This window comes from Salvelinus sp. IW2-2015, linkage group LG18 (assembly GCF_002910315.2).
Source record: "Salvelinus sp. IW2-2015 linkage group LG18, ASM291031v2, whole genome shotgun sequence".
Taxonomy (NCBI): Eukaryota; Metazoa; Chordata; class Actinopteri; order Salmoniformes; family Salmonidae; genus Salvelinus; species Salvelinus sp. IW2-2015.
In genome coordinates this window covers 34152332-34176667 of record NC_036858.1, presented here as the reverse complement: position 1 = coordinate 34176667, position 24336 = coordinate 34152332, and the positions used below count along the sequence as shown (strand labels likewise).

The following is a 24336-nucleotide window of genomic DNA, read 5'->3' as shown; positions in this document are numbered from 1 at the left end:
CTTGTAGCACCATATTAAAGAAGCCTCGATGCTGTAATCACTGCCAAAGGTTCTTAAAGAAAGTACTTAGTAAAGGGTCTGAATACTTATGTAAATTTGATCTTTTATTTTTAATAAATGTGCAAACATTTCGAAAAACCTGTTTTTGCTTTGTCATTATGAAGTATTGTCTGTAGATTGTGTAGATTCACTTTTAAAATAAGGCTGTAACAAAAAGTGAAGGGGTCTGAATACTTAATGAATGCGCTGTATGTGTATACCATGTAGCCTATAAAGTGACAGTTTTAGGTTTGGCTAATCAAGTATTGAGGGTTGTCAACAGGGCCAACTTTAGCCTTTTGGGGGCCCTAAGCGACATTTGGTTGTGGCCCATCTCCCCCCTAGCGGACAAAACATTTGAGTGGCCCTCACTCTTGACAGCATAGAGAAATGTACTTTTGAATGCAAATTTCCTGCAATTCTACACATTTTGCCATGACTTACACCTTGTAAAGGAAATCTGAGGGAGAGTGACTAACAAAATCAATGGGGGCCTCCTGGAGGTTAGGGCCCCTCAGCACGTGACCGGTCAGTATTCAGCCATGATTAACACAAGTTTGGATAGCTGGCTAGACTAATTTACCAATCTGACATGGCTAATTCAGTCTGTCAGTGACTGACATAACAACAGAACTTGTTGATGCACAACCCAATTTTGAACTTGCACATTGTGTAAATAAACTCAGCAAAAAAAGAAACGTCCCTTTTTCAGGACCCTGTCTTTCAAAGATAATTCGTAAAAATCAAAATAACCTCACAGATCTTCATTGTAAAGGGTTTAAACACTGTTTCCCATTCTTGTGAACCATAAACAATTAACAAACATGCACCTGGGGAACGGTCGTTAAGACACTAACAGTTTACAGACGGTAGGCAATTAAGGTCACAGTTATGAAAACTTAGGACACTAAAGAGGTGTTTCTACTGACTTTAAAAAACACTAAAAGAAAGATGCCTAGGGCCCCTGCTCATCTGCGTGAACGTGCCTTAGGCATGCTGCAACGAGCATGAGCGACTGCAGAATGTGGCCAGGGCAATAAATTGCAATGTCTGTACTGTGAGATGCCTAAGACAGACAGACAGCTGATCGTCCTCGTAGTGGCAGACCACATGTAACAACACTTGCACAGGATCGGTACATCCGAACATCACACTCTGCGGGACAGGCACAGGATGGCAACAACAACTGCCCGAGTTACACCAGGAACGCACAATCCCTCCATCAGTGCTCAGACTGTCCACAAGAGGCTGAGAGAGGCTGGACTGAGGGCTTGTAGGCCTGTTGTAAGGCAGTCCTCACCAGACATCACCGGCAACAACGTCGCCTATTGGCACAACCAACCGTCGCTGGACCAGACAGGACTGGCAAAAAGTGCTCTTCGCCTACGAGTCACGGTTTTGTTTCACCAGGGGTGATGGTCGGATTCGCGTTATCGTCGAAGGAATGAGCATTACACTGAGCCTGTACTCTGGAGCAGGATCAATTTGGAGGTGGAGGGTCCGTCGTGATCTGGGGTGGTGTGTTACAGCATCATCGGACTGAGCTTGTTGTCATTGCAAGCAATCTCAACGTTGTGCGTTATAGGGAAGACATCCTCCTCCCTCATGTGGTACCCTTCCTGCAGGCTCATTCTGACATGACCCTCAAGCATGACAATGCCACCAGCCATACTGCTCGTTCTGTGCGTGATTTCCTGCAAGACAGGAATGTCAGTGTTCTGCCATGGCCAGCGAAGAGCCCGGATCTCAATCCCATTGAACATGTCTGGGACCTGTTGGATCGGAAGCTGAGGGCTAGGCCATTCCCCCAGAAATGTCCGGGGACTTGCAGGTGCCTTGGTGGAAGATGGGGTAATATCTCACAGCAAGATCTGGAAAATCTGGTGCAGTCCATAAGGAGGAGATGCCTGCAGTACTTAATGCAGCTGGTGGCCACACCAGATACTGTTACTTTTGATTTTTATCCCCCCTTTGTTCAGGACATATATTCCATTTCTGTTAGTCACATGTCTGTGGAACTTGTTCAGTTTATGTCTCAGTTGTTGAATCTTGTTATGATCATACAAATATTTACACTTCTTAAGTTTGCTAAAAATAAACGCAGTTGACAGTGAGAAGATGTTTATTTTTGCTGATTTATATACACTGCTCAAAAAAATAAAGGGACACTAAAATAACAATCCTAGATCTGAATGAATGAAACATTCTTATTAAATACTTTTTTCTTTACATAGTTGAATGTGCTGACTAAAAATCACACAAAAATTATCAATGGAAATCAAATTTATCAACCATGAGGTCTGGATTTGGAGTCACACTCAAAATTAAAGTGGAAAACCACACTAAAGGCTGATCCAACTTTGATATAATGTCCTTAAAAACAAGTCAAAATGAGGCTCAGTAGTGTGTGTGGCCTCCACGTGCCTGTATGACCTCCCTACAACTCCTGGCATGCTCCTGATGAGGTGGCGGATGGTCTCCTGAGGGATCTCCTCCCAGACCTGGACTAAAGCATCACAGTCTGTGGTGCAACGTGGCGTTGGTGGATGGAGCGAGACATGTTGTCCCAATGTGCTCAATTGGATTCAGGTCTGGGGAACGGGCGGGCCAGTCCATAGCATCAATGCCTTCCTCTTGCAGGAACTGCTGACACCTCCAGCCACATGAGGTCTAGCATTGTCTTGCATTAGAAAGAACCCAGGGCCAAACGCACCAGCATATGGTCTACAAGGGGTCTGAGGATCTCATCTCGGTACCTAATGGCAGTCAGGCTACCTCTGGCGAGCACATGGAGGGCTGTGCGGCCCCCAAAGAAATGCCACCCCACACACAGACTGACCCACGCCAAACCGGTCATGCTGGAGGATGTTGCAGGCAGCAGAATGTTCTCCACGGCGTCTCCAGACTCTGTCACGTCTGTCACATGTGCGTGTGAACCTGCTTTCATCTGTGAAGAGCACAGGCGCCAGTGGCGAATTTGCCAATCTTGGTGTTCTCTGGCAAATGCAAACGTCCTGCACGGTGTTGGGCTGTAAGCACAACCCCACCTGTGGACGTCGGCCCTCATACCACCCTCATGGAGTCTGTTTCTGACCGTTTGAGCAGACATATGCACATTTGTGGCCTGCTGGAGGTCATTTTGCAGGGCTCTGGCAGCGCTCCTCCTAATCCTCCTTGCACAAAGGCGGAGGTAGCGGTCCTGGCTGGGTTGTTGCCCTCTACGCCTCCTCCACGTCTCCTGATTACTGGCTGTCTCCTGGTAGCGCCTCCATGCTCTGGACACTACGCTGACAGACACAGCAAACCTTCTTGCCACAGCTCGCATTGATGTGCCATCCTGGATGAGCTGCACTACCTGAGCCACTTGTGGGTTGTAGACTCCGTCTCATGCTACACTAGAGTGACACAGCCCAGCATTCAAAAGTGACCAAAACATCCAGCCAGGAAGCATAGGAACTGAGAAGTGGTCTGTGGTCACCACCTGCAGAACCACTCCTTTATTGGGGGTGTCTTGCTAATTGCCTATAATTTCCACCTTTTGTCTTTCCATTTGCACAACAGCATGTGAAATTTAATGTCAATCAGTGTTGCTTCCTAAGTGGACAGTTTGATTTCACAGAAGTGTGATTGACTTGGAGTTACATTGTGTTGTTTAAGTGTTCCCTTAATTTTTTTGAGCAGTGTATATAAACTGACAAAAATAAACGCGACATGTAAAGTGTTGGTCCCATGTTTCATGAGCTGAAATATTTCTCTTAAGTTTTGTGCACACATTGTTAACATCCTTGAGAATGAGCATTTCTCCTTTGCCAAGATAATTCATCCACCTGACAGGTGATGATGGCATGATCCTTATACAGGTGCACCTTGTACTGGGGACAAAAGGCAACACTAAAATGTGCAGTTGTCACACAACACTTTGCCACAGATGTGTCAGATTGAGGGAGCGTGCAATTGCCATGCTGACTGCAGGAATGTCCACCAGAGCTGTTTCCAGAGAATTGAATATTAATTTCTCTACCATAAGCGCCTCCAATGTTGTTAAGAGAACTTGGTAGTACATCCAACCGGCCTCACAACCGCAGACCAGATGTAACCATGCCAGCTCAGGACCTCCACATCCGTCTTCTTCACCTGCGGGATCGTCTGAGACCAGCCAGCTGGACAGCTGATGAAACAGGAATATTTCTGTCTGTAAGAAAGCCCTTTTGTGGGAAAAACCCCATTCTGTGGCTAGGCCTGGCTCCCAAGTGGGTGGGTCCATTGCCCTCCCAGGCAACACATGGCTGCACCCTGTACCATGATATGAAATCCATAGATTAAGGTTCTAATGAATTTATTTAAATTGACTGATTTCCTTATATGAACTGTAACTCATAAAATCGTTGAAATTGTTGTATGTTGTGTTTATATATTTTTTCAGTATATTATTATTTTTTGGAGGGTTGGGCCCTTAGCGACCTGGGCCCTAAATGACCACTTACAGTGGGGAGAACAAGTATTTGATACACTGCCGATTTTGCAGGTTTTCCTACTTACAAAGCAGTAGAGGTCTGTCATTTTTATCATAGGTACACTTCAACTGTGAGAGACGGAATCTAAAACAAAAAATCCAGAAAATCACATTGTATGATTTTAAATATTAATTTGCATTTTATTGCATGACATAAGTATTTGATCACCTACCAACCAGTAAGAATTCCGGCTCTCACAGACCTGTTAGTTTTTCTTTAAGAAGCCCTCCTGTTCTCCACTCATTCCTGTATTAACTGCACCTGTTTGAACTCGTTACCTGTATAAAAGACACCTGTCCACACACTCAATCAAACAGATTCCAACCTCTCCACAATGGCCAAGACCAGAGAGCTGTGTAAGGACATCAGGGATAAAATTGTAGACCTGCACAAGGCTGGGATGGGCTACAGGACAATAGGCAAGCAGCTTGGTGAGAAGGAAACAACTGTTGGCGCAATTATTAGAAAATGGAAGAAGTTCAAGATGACGGTCAATCACCCTCGGTCTGGGGCTCCATGCAAGATTTCACCTCGTGGGGCATCAATGATCATGAGGAGGTGAGGGATCAGCCCAGAACTACACGGCAGGACCTGGTCAATGACCTGAAGAGAGCTGGGACCACAGTCTCAAAGAAAACCATTAGTAACACACTACGCCGTCATGGATTAAAATCCTGCAGCGCACGCAAGGTCCCCTGCTTAAGCCAGTGCATGTCCAGGCTGTCTGAAGTTTGCCAATGACCATCTGGATGATCCAGAGGAGGAATGGAGAAGGTCATGTGGTCTGATGAGACAAAAATAGAGCTTTTTGGTCTAACTCCACTCGCCGTGTTTGGAGGAAGAAGAAGTATGAGTACAACCCCAAGAACACCATCCAACCGTGAAGCATGGAGGTGGAAACATCATTCTTTGGGGATGCTTTTCTGCAAAGGGGACGGACGACTGCACCGTATTGAGGGAGGATGGATGGGGCCATGTATCGCGAGATCTTGGCCAACAACCTCCTTCCCTCAGTAAGAGCATTGAAGATGGGTCGTGGCTGGGTCTTCCAGCATGACAACGACACGAAGCACACAGACATGGCAACTAAGGAGTGGCTCCGTAAGAAGCATCTCAAGGTCCTGGAGTGGCCTAGCCAGTCTCCAGACCTGAACCCAATAGAAATCTTTGGAGGGAGCTGAAAGTCCGTATTGCCCAGCGACAGCCCCGAAACCTGAAGGATCTGGAGAAGATCTGTAGGGAGGAGTGGCCAAAATCCCTGCTGCAGTGTGTGCAAACCTAGTCAAGAACTACAGGAAACGTATGATCTCTGTAATTGCAAACAAAGGTTTCTGTACCAAATATTAAGTTCTGCTTTTCTGATGTATCAAATACTTATGTCATGCAATTAATGCAAAATTAATTACTTAAAAATCATACAATGTGATTTTCTGGATTTTTGTTTTAGATTCCGTCTCTCATAGTTGAAGTGTACCTATGATAAAAATTACAGACCTCTACATGCTTTGTAAGTAGGAAAACCTCCAAAATCGGCAGTGTATCAAATACTTGTTCTCCCCACTGTATATACCTTTTACATATTGATCATTTTAGGTAAATTTGCCAACATTCATGAATCAATACATCTCATCATATAGGATTTACCCACTGCCGAAACCCACTGGGCATAGATGAAATTTCAACGTCTAGTTTTGATTTACATTTCGTTGAGTTGTCAACTAACGTGAAATCAACTTGAAATCAACAAAAAATGTCACTATGTTAATGTCACTATGTTAGGTTAAACAAACCAAATTCCCTTACGTTGATGACTTTTTGCAAAATACAATCAGTTTTCCACGTTGATTCAACGTCATCACATAGATTCTTTTTTGTTGAAATGACGTGGAAACATCGTTGATTCAACCAGTTTTTGCTCAGTGGGAAGCTAATTGATTTGAAGGTCTGTCATCATTTTACTTTCAATTAGTATTTTTTCCAGATGATCAAAAATCCAAATGTGTCTAAAGATTGTAGCAACAAATGCCCTGATAATAGCCTAAGCTATCTATCTTATTACAGCACTAATCATAGCCGCGGGAAGTATGGGTGCTGAGGGTGCTGCAGCACCCCCTGAAAAGTCTGAATTTAGAAAAATAATCTTCTCACAAAAGTAGTGCACTGGGCCTTTACTAGTCTTGCATTAAGGACAGATTTAGCCTTCTGTAGCGCATGCACCCCCAAAAATTCTGCCACTAACTGAAAACTGAAAACTAGCTGTATTTGGCAGAGGTTTGGAGCTCTCTTTCTTATTGGTCTATTAACCAATTTACAGCCTGTTGATGTCACCAGGCAGGCCAAAACTTTTATCCCACCAAAACAGTCTGAAATTTCAGGCAGTCTTTTCAAAAAGCTCATACATTAAAAGGGAATTATCATAATTTTCACAATTTTACAGTATTATTCCGACCACCTAGTGTGAAAATATTTATAAAAGACAGGTATATCACATTTTTGAATGCACTAGGCCTTTAAACCTGATTTTGTCTAATTTCTTACAACTGCCTGGCAAACTATGTTACTGTATGCAGAACTCCATCAAATGACGCCACAAGCACACCAGTGCCTAGAAATTAAGACTTATAAATGAATTAGATTCAATTGCCTGAGAAATATGACATCAAAGGAATTCTTATAACCAACTCTATAATGGAAAACATCCTAAAGGTTTCATTGGCAACTGATTCCAAAATCTGGCATCAGTTTTATCAGTCTGTAATAGGATAACTATGAATAAAAATTATAGTTACTTCACAGATATCTTGAGTAAATATTTTCAGTTTTGATGAAGTCAAATAAAATAAATTAAAAATGTCATCACATAGATTCTCATGTTGTCACAACTTCCGCCAAAGTTGGTGCCTCTCCTTGTTCGGGCGGCGTTCGGCGCTCGTCGTCACCGGCTTTCTAGCTGCCACCGATCCATATTTCTGTTTTCCATTTGTTATGTCTTGAGTGTACACACCTGGTTCCCATTAAGTTATTATTATTTCCATATTTAACCCTCTGGTTCCCATTATGTGTTGTGCGTGATTGTTCCTGTTATGTGTTAGTCTTGTGTGTTAGGGTTGGTTATCCCTACGTGGATTTGTTTGTACTTTTTATTTTTCTCCCGAGTAAAGTATGTTATTTTTTACTCAGTTCTGTTTCCTGCACTTGACTCCATCCTCACCTATACACCACTAACGCTGACACATGCGCCGAATACAACAGGTGTAGATACTTACTTACAAGCCCTTAACCAACAATGCAGTTCAAGAAATAGTTACTTTTTAACTTTAGTAAATATTAACACAAAAGAACAATAACGAGGCTATATACAAGGGGTACTGGTACTGAGTCAATGTATGTGGGAACAGGTTAGTCGAGGTAATTTGTAGGTAGGGGTAAAGTGACTATACATAGAAAATAAATAGCGCGTAGCAGCAGTGTAAAAACAAAACAGGGTGAGTGTCAATGTAAGTAGTCCATTTGGCCATTTGATTAATTGTTCAGCAGTATTATGGCTTGAGGGTAGAAGCTGTTAAGGAGCCTTTTGTATCTAGACTTGGTGCTCTGGTACCACTTGCTGTGCGGTAGCAGAGAGAACAGTATGACTTTGACAATATTTTGTGCCTTCCTCTGACACCGCCTAGTATATACAGTACCAGTCAAAAGTTTAGAGACATACATATTCCAGGGTTTTTCTTATTGCTATTTTCACATTCCAAGGTTTGTCTTTATTTTTACTATACTCGGTAAGTCCTGGATGGCAGGAAGGTTGGCCCCAGTGATGTACTGGACTGTACGCACTACCCTCTGTAGCTCGTACGGTTGGATGCCGAGCAGTTGCCATACCAGGTGGTGATGCAACTGATCAGGATGCTTTCGATAGTGCAGCTGTAGAACTTTTTGAGGATCTGGGGACCAATGACAAATCTTTTCAGTTTCCTGAGGGGGAAAAGGTATTGTCGTGCCCTCTTCACAACTGTCTTGGAGTGTTTAGACCATGATAGTTTGGTGATGTGTACACCAAGGAACTTAACTCTCAACTCCCACTACAGCCCGTTGATTTGAATGGGGGCATGTTCGGTCCTCCTTTTGACTGTAGTCCACGATCAGCTCCTTTGTCTTGCTCACGTGGAGGGAGAGTATTGTCCTGGCACCACACTGCCAGGTCTCTGACCTCCTCCCTCTAGGCTGTCTCATCATTGTCGGTGATCAGGCCTACCACTGTTAATGATGGTGTTGGAGTCGTGCTTGACCACGCAGTCGTGGGTGAACAGGGAGTAACAGGAGGGGACTAATCACACACCCCTGAGGGGCCCCCGTATTGAGGATCAGCGTGGCAGATGTGTTGTTACCTACCCTTACCACCTAGGGGCGGCCCATCAGGACGTCCAGGATCCAGTTGCAGAGGGAGGTGTTTAGTCCCAGGGTCCTTAGCTTAGTGATGAGCTTTGTGGGCACTATGGTGTTGAATGCTGAGCTGTAGTCAATGAACAGCATTCTCACAGGTGTTCCTTTTGTCCAGGTGGGAAAGGGCAGTGTGGAGTGCGATTGAGATTGTGTTGGGACGGTATGTGAATTGAGTGGGTCTAGGCTTTCCGGGATGCTGGTGTTGATGTGAGCCATGACCAGGCTTTCAAAGCACTTCATGGCTACTGACATGAGTGCTACAGGGGGGTAGTCATTTAGGCAGGTTAGCTTTGCTTTCTTGGGCATAGGGACTATGGTGGTCTGCTTGAAACATGTAGGTATTACAGACTCGGTCAGGGAGAGATTGAAAATATCAGTGATGACACTTGACAGTTGGTCCGCGCATGCTCTGAGTACACGGCCTTGTGAATGTTAACCTGTTTAAAGGTCTTGCTCACATCGGCTACGGAGAGCGTGGTTCACAGTTGTCCAGAACAGCTGGCGCTCTCATGCATGCTTCAATGTTGCTTGCCTCGAAGCGAGCATAAAAGGCATTTAGCTCGTCTGGTAGGCTTGCGTCACTGGGCAGCTCGCAGCTGGGCTTCCCTTCGTAGTCCGTAATAGTTTACATGCTCTGCCACGACGAGCGTCAGAGATGGTGTAGTATGATTCAATCTTAGTCCTGTATTGACGCTTTGCCTGTTTGATGGTTCGTCGGAGGGCATAGCGTGATTTCTTATAAGCGTTCGGATTAGTGTCCAACTCCTTGACAGTGACAGCTCTAGCCTTTAGCTCGGTGCGGATGTTGCCTGTAATGCATGGCGTCTGGTTGTACGTACGGTCACTGTGGGGACAACGTCGTCGATGCACTTAGTCACCGGCTTCATCAATAAGGTGGTATACTCCTCAATGCCATTGGATGAACCCCGTAACATATTCCACTCTGTGTCATCAAAAGAAATCCAGATGTTTCATGTAGTGGAGAAGAAGCCTACTTCTTTCACATCATCGTCTATAATTATGTAATAATGATTGTGCTGTTTGATGAATAAATTAACACATTGTTTCAATGTGCAAACTGTTGAACAATTTTAGTTTTGTAGATTAAATATTATCATCTAGGTTCCAGGTGTTTATTTTTACTATTTTGACAGATGTTCACAACAATTTGTACAAAACATAACCTGTTGGTTGAGCATACCACAAATGTCATGTATGTACAGGTGTATGACTGACATCCATAAAGATATCTGTCTTGTTATTGCCTCAGTGGGGTTGGCGTGTCTATTACGTTCCTTTATTTGCAGATGAAATGTTGTAATTACAAACCCCACAGGTGATCAAACACTTTGCAAATGGGCAAATAAAGGGCTTTGATTGTAAGGAGTTACCGCTGCATGTTTTAAACACAAAGCAATACAATTGTCATGGAATATATGTTAAATAAATAGGCCACTGATATCACACAGAGAGATAAGGGCTTTGATATACTGTACATTCAATTTTGATAAGTTATAGAAAACCCCACAAGATCTTTACATGACATGTAGAAACATAAATGCTTTTATTTTCTACAAAAATGAAAGTTTACGCTGCATTATAGGCTACATTTTAAATGAGATATTTCACATGAAGTTTTCCCTCCATATACTTTCAATAGGTCTATCTATTGATTAATCAGCCATTATGGAAATAACTATTCCATAACTAATAACTATTCCATAATTAATGGTTATAATGCTAAAGAATAGCACAACCATGAATGCATAAGGAAACATTGGCTCCCGAAATAATGTTATTTTTGAATGATTTTTTCATCATACCGGCCCACAAACAGGGCTGGTATTTTGTATGAAACAAAATTAAACGAAAACCTTCATACATGTGTATCAACAGATGAAGCCAGCATGTACTGGAAACATAGGCTACAATGAACAGCTTGTAATGTTGTTTACATCAGGTTGCAGAGATGTGTAGCCTAGTCTGCAGTCAAAGATTTTTAAAACTGACCAGTGCTGCAGTATTTTGCAATGCCATGGATGCTGACCATCATGCTTTCGTTATCACGAACACTCAATCAACCGTGCTGCCTACGTAGTCCTTATGTAGTCCTGCCCATTTTGATTCATTGATTTTAGTTCTGTTGTGACTGGGATTAGCTGAAAAACATTAGTTTATGGATCAACATAAATTTATGTACCTAATTATGGTAAATGTTAAAAAAAAACTCCCATATCTTCAAGTGAATCAATATTTTTTTGCTAAAATAATTATATTTAATCGGGATTGATTGGTTTACCGAGCAGTCAAACCCGATTGGCCTAGAGAGCTGTCAAACTATTCCAGTGGCAGTGCAGCATGTTCGGTTGTGAAGACCCAGCTTTTCCACGTAGTGTGTTTACTAAGTACAGATTGTCGGCCGGTTTATGTGTTTCATTTGTGTATATTAGGAACCATATAGCTACCTTTTGAATTAATAGTTTTTGGTTTGAATGTGTCTCACGTACTGGAATGTCAAAATATAGTAGTTTTCCTATGTCTTGTAATTGATTATTGGTCATCACTGTTGGGCAGTTAGCTTGCTAGCTTATCAATTGAAATCGCACAGCACTCCATCTTGGAACTCCTAACAGGTAGGGTATTTTCGCAGTTCAGTTTGATCCCAAAAGTTGTGTGCAATGTTAGTTTGCTAGCTGATGCTTCAAAAACCCAGTAATGGCTAATTTCACACCGACGCTGTGTGTTGTCAACGATGTAAACTAGGGCATAACTAGCTAGCCGACCTGTCAAATGTATGACTGAGCCTAACTACGTTAGCGTGATAAAGTAGCTAAGTAACTAACGTTAATGTTATCTGTCTCACCAAGAAAGACGAGTTAATGCTAGCTAAATCGTTGGCCATGACAGTTAGCTAGCTATTGAATTCTACAGCAAGCCACTTATGTAGTTAACGTTAGCTGTCTTATGCAGAGAGCTAGCTACTTTAACTAGCTAGCTAGATTGTAACGTCATTGGTGTCAATCCAATGAACGTTACTTTATCTACTTTGCCAACCTGTATGCTTCATCACATGATGGGGTGTTAACTTAATTCACCAGCAGTATTAGGAATATTCTTGGTTGACATTCCGCTGTCTGTTCATGTTGAAAATCAAGTGATAATGCAGGCCTTTATTACTTAGCCAGCTAGTTATCTGGACTATCCTTGCTAATCATCAGATGCCTGTACCTGACTAGCTGAGTAGCTAGCTAGATTGCAATATTGCTGCTAGGTTATCAATTGGGCCATAGATGTGTTAAAGGGATAGGTCACCCAAATTATTAAATGACACATTGGTTTCCTTACCCTGTAATAGTCTTTGAACAAGGTATGATGGCAACTAAGTATGAATTGCCCTGGCATTGTTTCCACATTTTGACGTTAAATTAACACTCACCAAATGCGGGTAGATTTTGGCATTGGTGGGTAAGAATGTCTATTTCACAGGGCTGACCTTTTTTACAAGGAGCACATATGCGCCTTAATTGAAAAATGTAGGTGTACACAAACAAATTTAGCAACACAATGAAACATTTGAGGTGTTAAATAGAATTGTTAATTTTGTAGGTGCACTGTTGCTCCTAAATAAAAATTCCATGTCGCACAGCAAAACATTTAGGCGCGTATGTGAGTAAAATGGTCGCACTGTGGAGCCCTGTTTCACCAGCCACTTTGGCAGGTGGTCAGTCACACAGAGCATTTGGAAAGCCCAAATGTAGAAGTTGGTTGAGTTATCCCGAAAGGCTACTAGTGTCGTTCCATGTCATTTCAGCAAGCCATGACACCCACTGTCTCAGATTGCTCTGAAATCTTCTGTACTGAAATGGTTAAGATCGGTGTTCCTGAAACTTTGTTTTGTTGAAATTTAGTTTTATCTCAGAAATTAAGCTAATTGATTGCACTCAAATTGGCCATTTTAAGTTATAGGATTTCATATAATATTCAATAAATATTGTACCCAACATCCGATTTGGAGCAAACGTCTTCCTACTAATGAGTAAGACATGGGGAATCCCCCAAAATTGGCAAAAGCAACCCACGGACCCCCCACAACCCATGCCAATCCCACCCTAACGACCAGTATACAGTATCAGTTCTCTTTTAGAAAATGTGTAAGAAGCATTGTTAAAATGCTTAAAAGACAGTGATTGGAATTGTGTTTGGAGAAATAAAGATAGACAGTAACAAGGTTTCCATGCAACCTTTTTCTGTGAGTAAAGTACATGTTGGATAAAAAAATGTCACAACAGGCCTGATGGAAACAGCAAATTTGTTGGTAGACTTTCAACAGAACAAAATACGCTAGACAAATCAAATACATTTTTATTTGTCACATGCGCAAAATACAACAGGTGTAGGTAGACCTTACAGTGAAATGCTTACTTACAAGCTCTTAACCAACAATGCAGTTTAACGAAAATAAAATAGAAATATAACAAATAATTAAGGAGCAACAATAAAATAACAGTATAGCTGTAAGCTATACAAAGCTTAAATTCTTGTTAATCTAATTGCACTGTCCAATTTACAGTAGCTATTACAGTGAAAGAATACTATGCTATTGTTTGAGGAAAGTGCACAGTTATGAACTTAAAATGTATTAATAGATCAATTAGGCACATTTGGGCAGTCTTGATACAACATTTTGAACAGAAATGCAATGGTTCATTGGACCAGTCTAAAACTTTACACATACACTGCTGCCATTTAGTGGCCAAAATCTAAATTGTGCCTAAACTGGAATAATAGTGTGGCCTTAATTTTGAATTTCGAAAATGATGAAAAAACAAACACAAGAAAACACAAAGAAAAATGTGTTATCTTTTACCAGATCTAATGTGTTATATTCTACTACATTAATTTCACATTTCCACAAACTTCAGTGTTTCCTTTCAAATGGTATCAAGAATATGCATATCCTTGCTTCAGGTCCTGAGCTACAGGCAGTTAGATTTGGGTGTCATTTTAGACACAAATTGAAAAAAAGGGTCCGATCCTTATTAAGAAGCCTTTTTGACCTAGACTTAGCACTCCGGTACCGCTTGCTGTGCGGTAGCAGAGAGAACACTCTATGACTAGGGTGGTTGGAGTCCTTGGCAATTTTTGGGGCATTGGCAAGTTTTGGGGCCTTCATCTGACACCGCCTGGTATAGAGGTCCTGGATGGCAGAAAGTTTGGCCCCAGTGATGTACTGGGCCGTACGCACTACCCTCTGTAGTGCCTTGCGGTCAGAGGCTGAGCAATTGCCATACCAGGCGGTGATGCAACCCGTCAGGATTAGAGGTCGACCGATTATGATTTTTCAATGCCGATACCGATACCGATTATTGGAGGACAAAAAAAGCCGATACCGATTAACCGGCCGATTTATTAAAAAAAAAAGTTTTAAATATATATATATATCATACATACACATTTTTGTAATAATGACAGTTGCAACAATACTGAATGAACAATGAACACTTTTATTTTAACTTAATATAATACATAAATACACACACACAGCTCTGAAGTGACAATGATACTGAAGAGTCTGCTTAGGAGACAAATACTCTCAACTGTTTGAATAAAAATAGAGTTTAAGTTACCTGTGATGAATGTTGAAAACAAAAACCTTAATTTCTATATGCAGGAAATCCTATTTTAATAATGGGCATGGTAAGAATTGACAACCAAAGTGCGAGTCATAATTCCCATGACACCTAGCAAAATCTGAAAAGCGGTTCCTTCATTTATTCCATAGGATATTTTTTAGATTCACTTAAAATAAGGTCTGTGTTTCGTGTAGGCTTACATCACCGTGCCAATTTTATAACTGTGTAGATATCCATAGGACAAGGTAACTCTGATCAATATTGGCTAAATATAAGCGAAGATACATTTTTTTGTAGAGTGGATTTATGAAAATATGTTGACAAACATTACCTTATCCTAGTGAGATTTACACGGGTATCAAAACGTCGAGGCGGTTTAAGCGTGCACGAAACACAGACCTTATTTGAAGTAGATTAAGACATTCTCTATGGAAGACATGAACTGTAAAATATGAAGGAACCCCTTTCAAATTCAGCCGCAAGTTATTACAGGAATTATAACGCGTCGACTATTTCTCTCTAAACCATATACCTTTGACTAATCCGGAAACTATCACCTCGAAAACAAAACGTTTATTCCGTTCCGTATTTTGTCTAACGGGTGGCATCCATGAGTCTAAATATTCCTGTTACATTGCACAACCTTCAATGTTGTCATAATTACGTAAAATTCTGGCAAATTAGTTCGCAAAGAGCCAGGCGGCCCAAACTGTTGCATATACCCTGACTCTGCATGCAATGAACGCAAGAGAAATTGACACAATTTCAACGTCTGGTTAATATTGGCCTTGTCTAATACCTGGATTTCTTTTAGCTAGAATGATGCAGGTTTAAAAATATATACTTGTGTATTGATTTAAGAAGCATTGATGTTTATGGTTAAGTACACATTGGAGCAATGACAGTCATTGATTGATTGTTTTTTTAAAGATAAGTTTAAGTAATGTGTCCTTGTAACACGAAACTTTAAACCGTCCCCTCGCCCCGACACGGCGCGCGAACCAGGGACCTTCTGCACACATCAACAACAGTCGCCCACGAGCGTCGTACCTCATCGCTCCACAAAAGCCGCGGCCCTTGCGAACAAGGGCCAACACTTACATCTAGTTTCAGAGCAAGTGACGTAACTGATTGAAACGCTACTAGCGCGTACCCGCTAACTAGCTAGCCATTTCACATCCGTTACACTAGCTAGCAACTTACCTTAGCTTACTGGATTCGCTAACAGGCAGGCTCCTCGTGGAGTGCAATGTAATCAGGTGTTAGAGCATTGGACTAGTTAACTGAACGGTTGCAAGATTGGATCCCCCGAGCTGACAAGGTTAAAAATATGTCATCTGCCCCTGAATGAGGCAGGACGTTCCTAGGCCGTCATTGAAAATAAGAATGTGTTCTTAACTGACTTGCCTAGTTAAATAAAGATTAAATAAAGGTGTAAAAAAATAAATAAATCGGCAAATCGGCGCCCAAAAATACCAATTTCTGATTGTTATGAAAACTTGAAATCGGCCCCGATTAATCGTCCATTCCGATTAATCGGTCGACCTCTAGTCAGGATGCTCTCGACGGTGCAGCTGTATAATTTTTTGAGGATCTGGGGGTCATGCCAAATCTTTTCAGTCACCTGGGGGGGAATAGGCATTGTTGTGCCCTCTTCATGACTGTCTTGGTGTGTTTGGACCATGATAGTTTGTTGGTGATGTGGACACCAAGGAACTTCAAGCTCTCAACCTGCTCCACTACAGCCCCATCGATGAGAATGGGGCGTGCTCGGGCCTCCTTTTTCTGTAGTCAACAATCATCTCCTTTGTCTTGCTCACGTTGAGGGAGAGGTTGTTACCCTGGCACCACACTTCCAGCTCTCTGACCTCCCCATAGGCTGTCTCATCGTTGTCAGTGATCAGTTGTGTCGTCGGGAAACATGATGGTGTTGGAGTCGTACTTGGCTATGCAGTCGTGGGTGAACAGGGAGTACAGGAGGGGGCTGGGCATGCACCTGAGGGGCCCCTGTGTTGAGGATCAGCACGGTAGATGTTACCTACCCTTACCAACTGGGGTCGGCCCGTCAGGAAGTCCAGGATCCAGTTGCAGAGGGAGGTGTTTAGCTCCAGGGTCCTTAGCTCAGTAATGAGCTTTGGTGTTGAACGCTGAGCTTAGTCAATGAATAGCATTCTCACGTAGGTGTTCCTTTTGTCCAGGTGGGAAAGGGCAGTGTGTAGTGCAATAAAGATGGGATCATCTGTGGCTCTGTTGGGGTTGTATGCAAATTGGAGTGGGTCTAGGGTTTCTGGGATAAGGGTGTTGTGAGCCTTGACCAGACTTTCAAGCACTAAATGGCTAAGGATGTGATTGCTATGAGTCGGTAGTCATTTAGGCAGGTTACCTTGGTGTTCTTGGGCACAGGGACTATGGTGGTCTGTTTGAAACATGTTGGTATTACAGACTCGGTTAGGGAAAGGTTGAAAATGTCATTGAAGACACTTGCCAGTTGGTCAGCGCATGCTCGGAGTACACGTCCTGGTAATCCGTCTGGCCTTGTGAATGTTAGCCTGTTTAAAGGTCTTACTCACATTGGCTATGGAGAGCGTGATCACACAGTTTTCTGGAACAGCTGATGCCCCCTGCATGCTTCAGTGTTGCTGGTATTAAAGCGAGTATAGAAGTTATTTAGCTCGTATGGTAGACTTGCGTCACTGGGCAGCTCGCGGCAGTGCTCCCCTTTGTAGTTTGTAATAGTTTGCAAGCCCTGCCACATCTGAAGAGCGTCAGAGCCGGTGTAGTAGGATTCAATCTTAGTCCTGTATTGAAGCTTTGCCTGTTTGATGGTTCGTCGGAGGGCATAGCGGGATTTCTTAAAAGCTTCCGGCTTAGAGTCCCGCTCCTTGAAAGCGGCAGCTCTACCCTTTAGCTCAGTGTGAATGTTGCCTGTAATCCATGGCTTCTGGTTGGGGTATGTACGTATGGTCACTGTGGGGACGACGTCATCAATGCACTTATTGATGAAGGCAGGGACTGATGTAGTGTACTCCTCAATGCCATCGGAAGAATCCTGGAACATATTCCAGTCTGTGCTAGCAAAACAGTCCTGTAGTTTAGCATCTGCGTCCTCTGACCACTTCCTTATTGAGCGAGTCACTGGTACTTCCTGGTTTAGTTTTTGCTTGTGAGCAGAAATCAGGAGGATAGAATTATGTTCCGATTTGCCAAATGGAGGGCGAGGGAGAGCTTTGTACGTGTCTCTGTGTGTGGAGTAAAGGTGGTCTAGACTTTTTCCCCCTCTGGTTGCACATTTAACGTGCTGATGAAATGAGGTAAAACTGATCTAAGTTTCCCTGCATTAAAGTCCCCGGCCACTAGGAGTGCCACCTATATGATTGTTTCCTGTTTGCTTATGGCTGTATACAGTCGTGGCCAAAGGTTTTGAGAATGACATAAATATTAATTTCCACAAAGTTTGCTGCTTCAGTGTCTTTAGATATTTTTGTCAGATGTTTAGTGGATCTGAGTATATTCAAGCATTTCATAAGTGTCAAAGGGCTTTTTTGACAATATACATGAAGTTGTGAAAAGAGTCAATATTTGCAGTGTTGACCCTTCTTTTTCCCAGACCTCTGCAATCCGCTTGGCATCTTGTCAGTTAACTTCTGGGCCACATTGACTGATGGAGCACTTTCTTGCCATGAATCAATGCTTGGATTTTGTCAGAATTTGTGGGTTTTTGTTTGTCACCCGCCTCTTGAGGATTGACCACAAGTTTCAATGGATTAAGGTCTGGGAGTTTGCTGGCCATGGACAAATATTGATGTTTTGTTCCCCAAGCCACTTAGTTATCCACTTTGTTCGTATTGCAAGGTGCTCCATCATGCTGGAAAAGGCATTGTTCGCACCAAACTGTTTCCTGGATGTTTGGGCGAGTTGCTCTCGGAGGATGTGTTGGTACATTCTTTATTCATGGCTGTGTTCTTAGGCAAAATTGTGAGTGAGCCCACACCCTTGGCTGAGAAGCAACCCCACACATGAGTGGTCTCAGGACGCTTTACTGTTGCATGACACCAGGACTGATGGTGCGCTCACCTTGTTTCTGCGGACAAGCTTTTTCCGGATGCCCCAAACAATCGGAAAGGGATTCATCAGAAAATGACTTTACACCCAGCCTCAGATGTCCAATCCCTGTACCTTTTGCAGAATATCAGTCTGTCCCTGATGTTTTTCCTGGAGAGAAGTGGCTTCTTTGCTGCCCTTCTTGACACCAGGCCATCCTCCAAAAGTCTTCGCCTCACTGTGCGTGCAGATGCACTCACACCTGTCTGCTGCCATTCCTGAGCAAGCTCTGTACTGGTGGTGCCCCGATCCCGCAGCTAAATCAACTTTAGGAGACGGTCCTGGCGCTTGATGGACTTTCTTGGGCGCCCTGAAGCCTCCTTCACAACAATTGAACCGCTCTCCTTGAAGTTCTTGATGATCCGATAAATGGTTGATTTATGTGCAATCTTACTGGCAGCAATATCCTTGCCTGTGAAGCCCTTTTTGTGCAAAGCAATGATGACGCACGCGTTTCCTTGCAGGTAACCATGATTGACAGAGGAAGAACAATGATTCCAAGCACCACCCTCCTTTTGAAGCTTCCAGTCTGGTATTCGAACTCAATCAGCATGACAGAGTGATCTCCATCCTTGTCCTCGTCAACACTCACACCTATGTTAACGAGAGAATCTCTGACATGTCAGCTGGTCCTTTTGTGGCAGGGCTGAAATGCAGTGGAAATGTTTTTGGGGGATTCAGTTCATTTGCATGGCAAAGAGGGACTTTGCAATTAATTGCAATTCATCTGATCAATCTTCATAACATTCTGAAGTATATGCAAATTGCCATCATACAAACTGAGGCAGCAGACTTTGTGAAAATTAATATTTGTGTCATTCTCAAAACTTTTGGCCACGATGTACAGCTCATTGATTGTGGTTTTAGTGCCAGCATCGGTTTGTGGTGGTATGTAGACAGCTACGAAGAATATAGATGAAAACCCTTGGTAAATAGTGTGTTCCACAGCTTATCATGAGAGACTCTACCTCAGGCTTGCTTAATATTAGATTTCATGTTCCAGCTGTTATTGACACAGACCGCCACCCCTCGTCTTACTGGAAGCAGCTGTTCTATCTTGCAGATGGACCGAGTACCCCGCCAGTGGTATGTTTTCCATGTCGTTCAGCCACGACTCGATGAAACGTAAGGTATTACAGTTTTTAATGTCTCGTTGGTAAGATATCCTTGATCGGCTCTCATCCATTTTGTTATCCAATGATTGCACGTTGGCTAATAGGACTTATGGTAGAGGAGGTTTACTCACTCGTCTATGAATTCTCAAAGGCAGCCTGACCTCCAGAACCCTTTTTCTCCGTCTTTTCTAAATGCAAATGATGGGGATTTGGCCCCGTTCCCGAGAAAGCCGTATATCCTTTGTCGGGACTCGTTAAAGAAAAAAATCTTTGTCCAATTCGAGTTGAATAATTGCTGTTCAGATGTCCAGAAGTGATTTTCGGTCATAAGTAGGGTTGCACATTTTGGTGGAATATTCAGAGGTGGAAACTTTCCGTGGAAATTAACGGGAATATAACTATATTAATATTAATACCATTTAAATGTCATGTTTTTTGCCACAGCTCGCATTAATGTGCCATCCTGGACTGCCATTAGGTACCGAGATGAGATCCTCAGACCCCTTGTGCATGTGTCAGCATATGGTCTCACATTTGTGGCCTGCTGGAGGTCATTTTGCAGGGCTCTGGCAGTGCTACTCCTTGCACAAAGGCAGAGGTAGCGGTCCTGCTACTGGGTTGTTGCCCTCCTACGGCCTCCTCCACGTCTCCTGATGTACTGGCCTGTCTCCTGGTAGCGCCTCCATGCTCTGGACACTACGCTGACAGACACAGCAAACCTTCTTGCCACAGCTCGCATTGATGTGCCATCCTGGATGAGCTGCACTACCTGAGCCACTTGTGTGGGTTGTAGACTCCGTCTCATGCTACCACTAGAGTGADAGCACCGCCAGCATTCAAAAGTGACCAAAACATCAGYCAGGAAGCATAGGAACTGAGAAGTGGTCTGTGGTCACCACCTGCAGAACCACTCCTTTATTGGGGGTGTCTTGCTAATTGCCTATAATTTCCACCTTTTGTCTATTCCATTTGCACAACAGCATGTGAAATTTATTGTCAATCAGTGTTGCTTCCTAAGCGGACAGTTTGATTTCACAGAAGTGTGATTGACTTGGAGTTACATTGTGTTGTTTAAGTGTTCCCTTTATTTTTTTGAGCAGTGTATTATCAATTGGGTCCAGCCTGAAGCTCCTTGCTACATTGTACAACATATTATGGGCCCTCAGTTTCCCTTGCCAGTGAGCTCGGGACAGACACAGCTTTAGTCTACTTGCGCAAGGGATAAGAAGTAATCAGGTAGGCCTATTTTATTACACTGGATCAGAGCATTACATTTTTCCTTTTCACGCTAAGTGGTTATCGAAAGGGAAACAGTTGGAAAGATTGACAATAATTCCTCAACGTATTTGAACATTCTCAGTGGTTGTAAAAATAGACTTCGTGCTTCAGTTGCACTTCTCCACTCGGATGAAATATCTTTGCCTTCGTCATTAGATCATGAAGATAGCCTCTGACTGATGTGTTTGCTACTTTTCTCTTTTACTTTCCTCGGGTATAGTTTTTCCAAAGTTTTTTCAAAAAATACCTTTCTCATTGTAAGCTAATTTACTTCAGCCAAATAGTTGCTCTTCTGTTATCTGATGAAAACGATTTTCTGACGAATGTGTTGCACTGATGCAGGACTCTCCAACCCTGTTCCTGGAGAGCCCGAATCTATCACACCTGATTCTAATAATTAGCTGTTCATAAGCTGATTCAGGTTAGTTACAACTGGAGTTGGAGCAAAAACCTACAATACAGGATGGTATCTCTCCAAGAACAGGGCTGGAGTGCCCTGCACTAATGTATTTTGCGTGAAGAAAAATGATAGTTGCACACCCCATATCACACTATTGAAGCAAAAAACGCGGACTTTCAATATAAAACGCAGGTGAAATGGTTTAAAACTAGGCTTGGGCAGTATACTGTATATACTGTATACTGGGGTATTTGGAAATTGCCACTAGATGGGTTTTTCATACCGTTGAAAGTTTTTCAACATAGTTTAATATTTGTGGCTACCTTTTTAAGTAAATACCTTCAGTCAACTTGTGCAATACGTTAGGAGATGAAGCAGATTGCGTTCTTTATTTCACCTATCACATTATTTTACGTTATGAAGCTTACCGTAGTTCCCCAGAACAGTTGAGCTAATCACGTGCTTGTTTGTAAAAAGCACAACGGGAGAAAGCGGGAGCAGGTGAGTCCTGCTGTATATTGATGAGGGTCGCGTTTTTATATTGAAAGACAAGCGTTTTTTTGCTTCAATGGAGTGAAGCAAAAAATACAAAAAACAGAAAATACATTAGTGCAACACATTCGGCAGAAAATGCTTCATTTTCATCAGATGACAACAGAAGTGGAATGCTATTTGGCTGGCAGCCACACAAGTAAATGCTCTTAATTTTTTGCAAAAACGATGCATGACCATCATATTTCTGTTTATCATAGAAAGAATGTAGCCAAAAATATTTCCTCATGTTTTGCTTAAAGTTAATCTTGCATTTTACCAGAGAAAAGTAGGCTGGCTACACCGAGAAAAGTAGCTACATAGAATGCCCGTTCGTGAATTCTCATCTGAGTGGAGAAGCGCAATTGAAGCACAAAATTAGTCTGGTGCATTTCACATGTTTACAAAACACAGCAAGATATTTCTTATGCGTTTTATATTTTTGTTTTATATTTTTTCCTGTGTGAAAAACTGAATTTTGCATTAACGCTTGCTAGTTAATCTAAGTAAGTGGCTGAATTAATAAGGTGACAGGGGCGTCATATTGTCAGCTTTCTGCTGTGTTTGTAAATCAAAGCCCTTTAGATAAGTTATTTGTACTGCTGCCACTATCTTGATTTCCTTGCGTTTTTCCTCTCAGTTCTTGGCCCATCTTCTTCTCTGAGCAGAGCAGGCAGGTTCGTTGCCCTAGTGACTCCAGACTCCACACAGACACAGCATGTAGCCACATGCTGCTGCAGAGCCAGTACTGTTCTTCCTTCAGACAAGCATGTGTCAAGACTTTGTTCATTTGTAGAATGTCTCTCGTTCACATTAGCTTATAAATGTCAAAACTGACATTTGGTAGCGCCTACCTCTGTATGTATGACTTTATGATCTAAATAGCCTGTAGTTAAAATTGGTTTATTTTTCGTTTGCGCTCGTTAGCATATTTAGCTAGCAACCTGCATTGAAATGCGCTATTACTTGTGCTAATTTCGTTACGTACTAGACGCCCAATGTTGTTTTTTTATGGCGGTAATACCTTATTTCCCGGTATGAGAGAAGGATGATATGAAAATCTGGTTACTGCCCATCCCCTATTTAAAACACTTTTCTTTTTTTTTCATAGTCTGGGTTTTGAAAATGCATATTTCTGGAAGCTAATGAGACCCCAGGTTGGACTATTCGAGGAGAGTTGGTTTGAATCATTAGGTTTCTATTAGGAAAAATGTAATTGCTTTCATGGAGGACTGGTTTGAATTGTGAGGATGACCACAATTTATTTTCATAATGAGACAAATCTATTAGTTTTCTACCCAATGTTGCAATGGAAGTGTTGTGATCTATTTAATAAACACAAGAGACCAGCTAAATGAATAAGTGCCGGTATAGTAGCAACAGCAGCTTCTAATGGTCAAATCCTGGTACTTTCACACTACTTAATGGTAAATATTGCAAGTGACTTCAATGACTAATTTCTCTGAACAGTGAGGGGAAGAAATGACCAGATTCACTAGGAATACATTACGTAGTATGGAGAAGCAGTATTCCAAGCCACAGCTTCATACTACTTGTCAAACATATAGAACTCATACTGTATACTAGTTGTTGGGTGAGATTGGCGTGGGGGGGTCCGTGGGTGACTTGACAATTTTTGTGGGGACTCCTCATGTTTTACTCATTGGAAGTTTGGTACGAATCGGATGTTGGGTACTATATTTATTGAATATCTGAATCCTATAAATTAAAATGGCTAATTTGGGTTCAAGCAATTAGCTTAATTTCTCAGAGTTAAAATTATATTTCAACAATGTTTCAGGAATGCTAATCCTATCTGTTACGAACTACAGAAATGATTTCAGAACCATCTGAGATGGTGGGTTTTGAAATCCTCTTTTGCTTTTTGAGGTAGAACGACCCACTTAAGTGTGACTTTGTCCTTGTGTTTCTTGGCTAGTTACATCGTTTTGTTCATATGCTAGGTGGTTTTTCAGTATTAGCAAGATGCAGAGATTCTCATCTTTGACAGAGCAGCCTTAGTGGGATGGAAACAACCGGATGCATTCAGTTTTCAGTGGAATTCCAAGTCAAACTCGGGCATCATCCTATAACGTCACAATTTGACCTCGTTTTTTTCAGAGTTCCTAGTTGTCTTGAAAGCACCATTTGGCTAGTTGCTTTATGGTTATGCCTGCGCAATTGTTTTCTAGGGCTGGGACGATACCAGTATTGCGATAATCATTAGTATCGTGGCAAGGAAACATAACACTTTAGGAAAACAGCCCTAATGTTGGAAACAAACACCA

General features: G+C 42.2%; 1 protein-coding gene across 4 annotated transcripts in view; it reads left to right on the top strand.

Moving 5' to 3' along the window:
- Positions 1-11341: 11341 nt before the first annotated feature.
- Positions 11342-24336, top strand: part of LOC111978387 (Golgi-specific brefeldin A-resistance guanine nucleotide exchange factor 1) — a 110951-nt gene continuing 97956 nt past the window's right edge. For all 4 annotated transcript variants that reach the window (XM_024008417.2, XM_070448485.1, XM_070448486.1 and 1 more), the window contains exon 1: positions 11342-11623. The gene's annotated coding sequence lies outside the window, so the exon portion shown is untranslated. The remainder of the gene's footprint in view (positions 11624-24336) is intronic.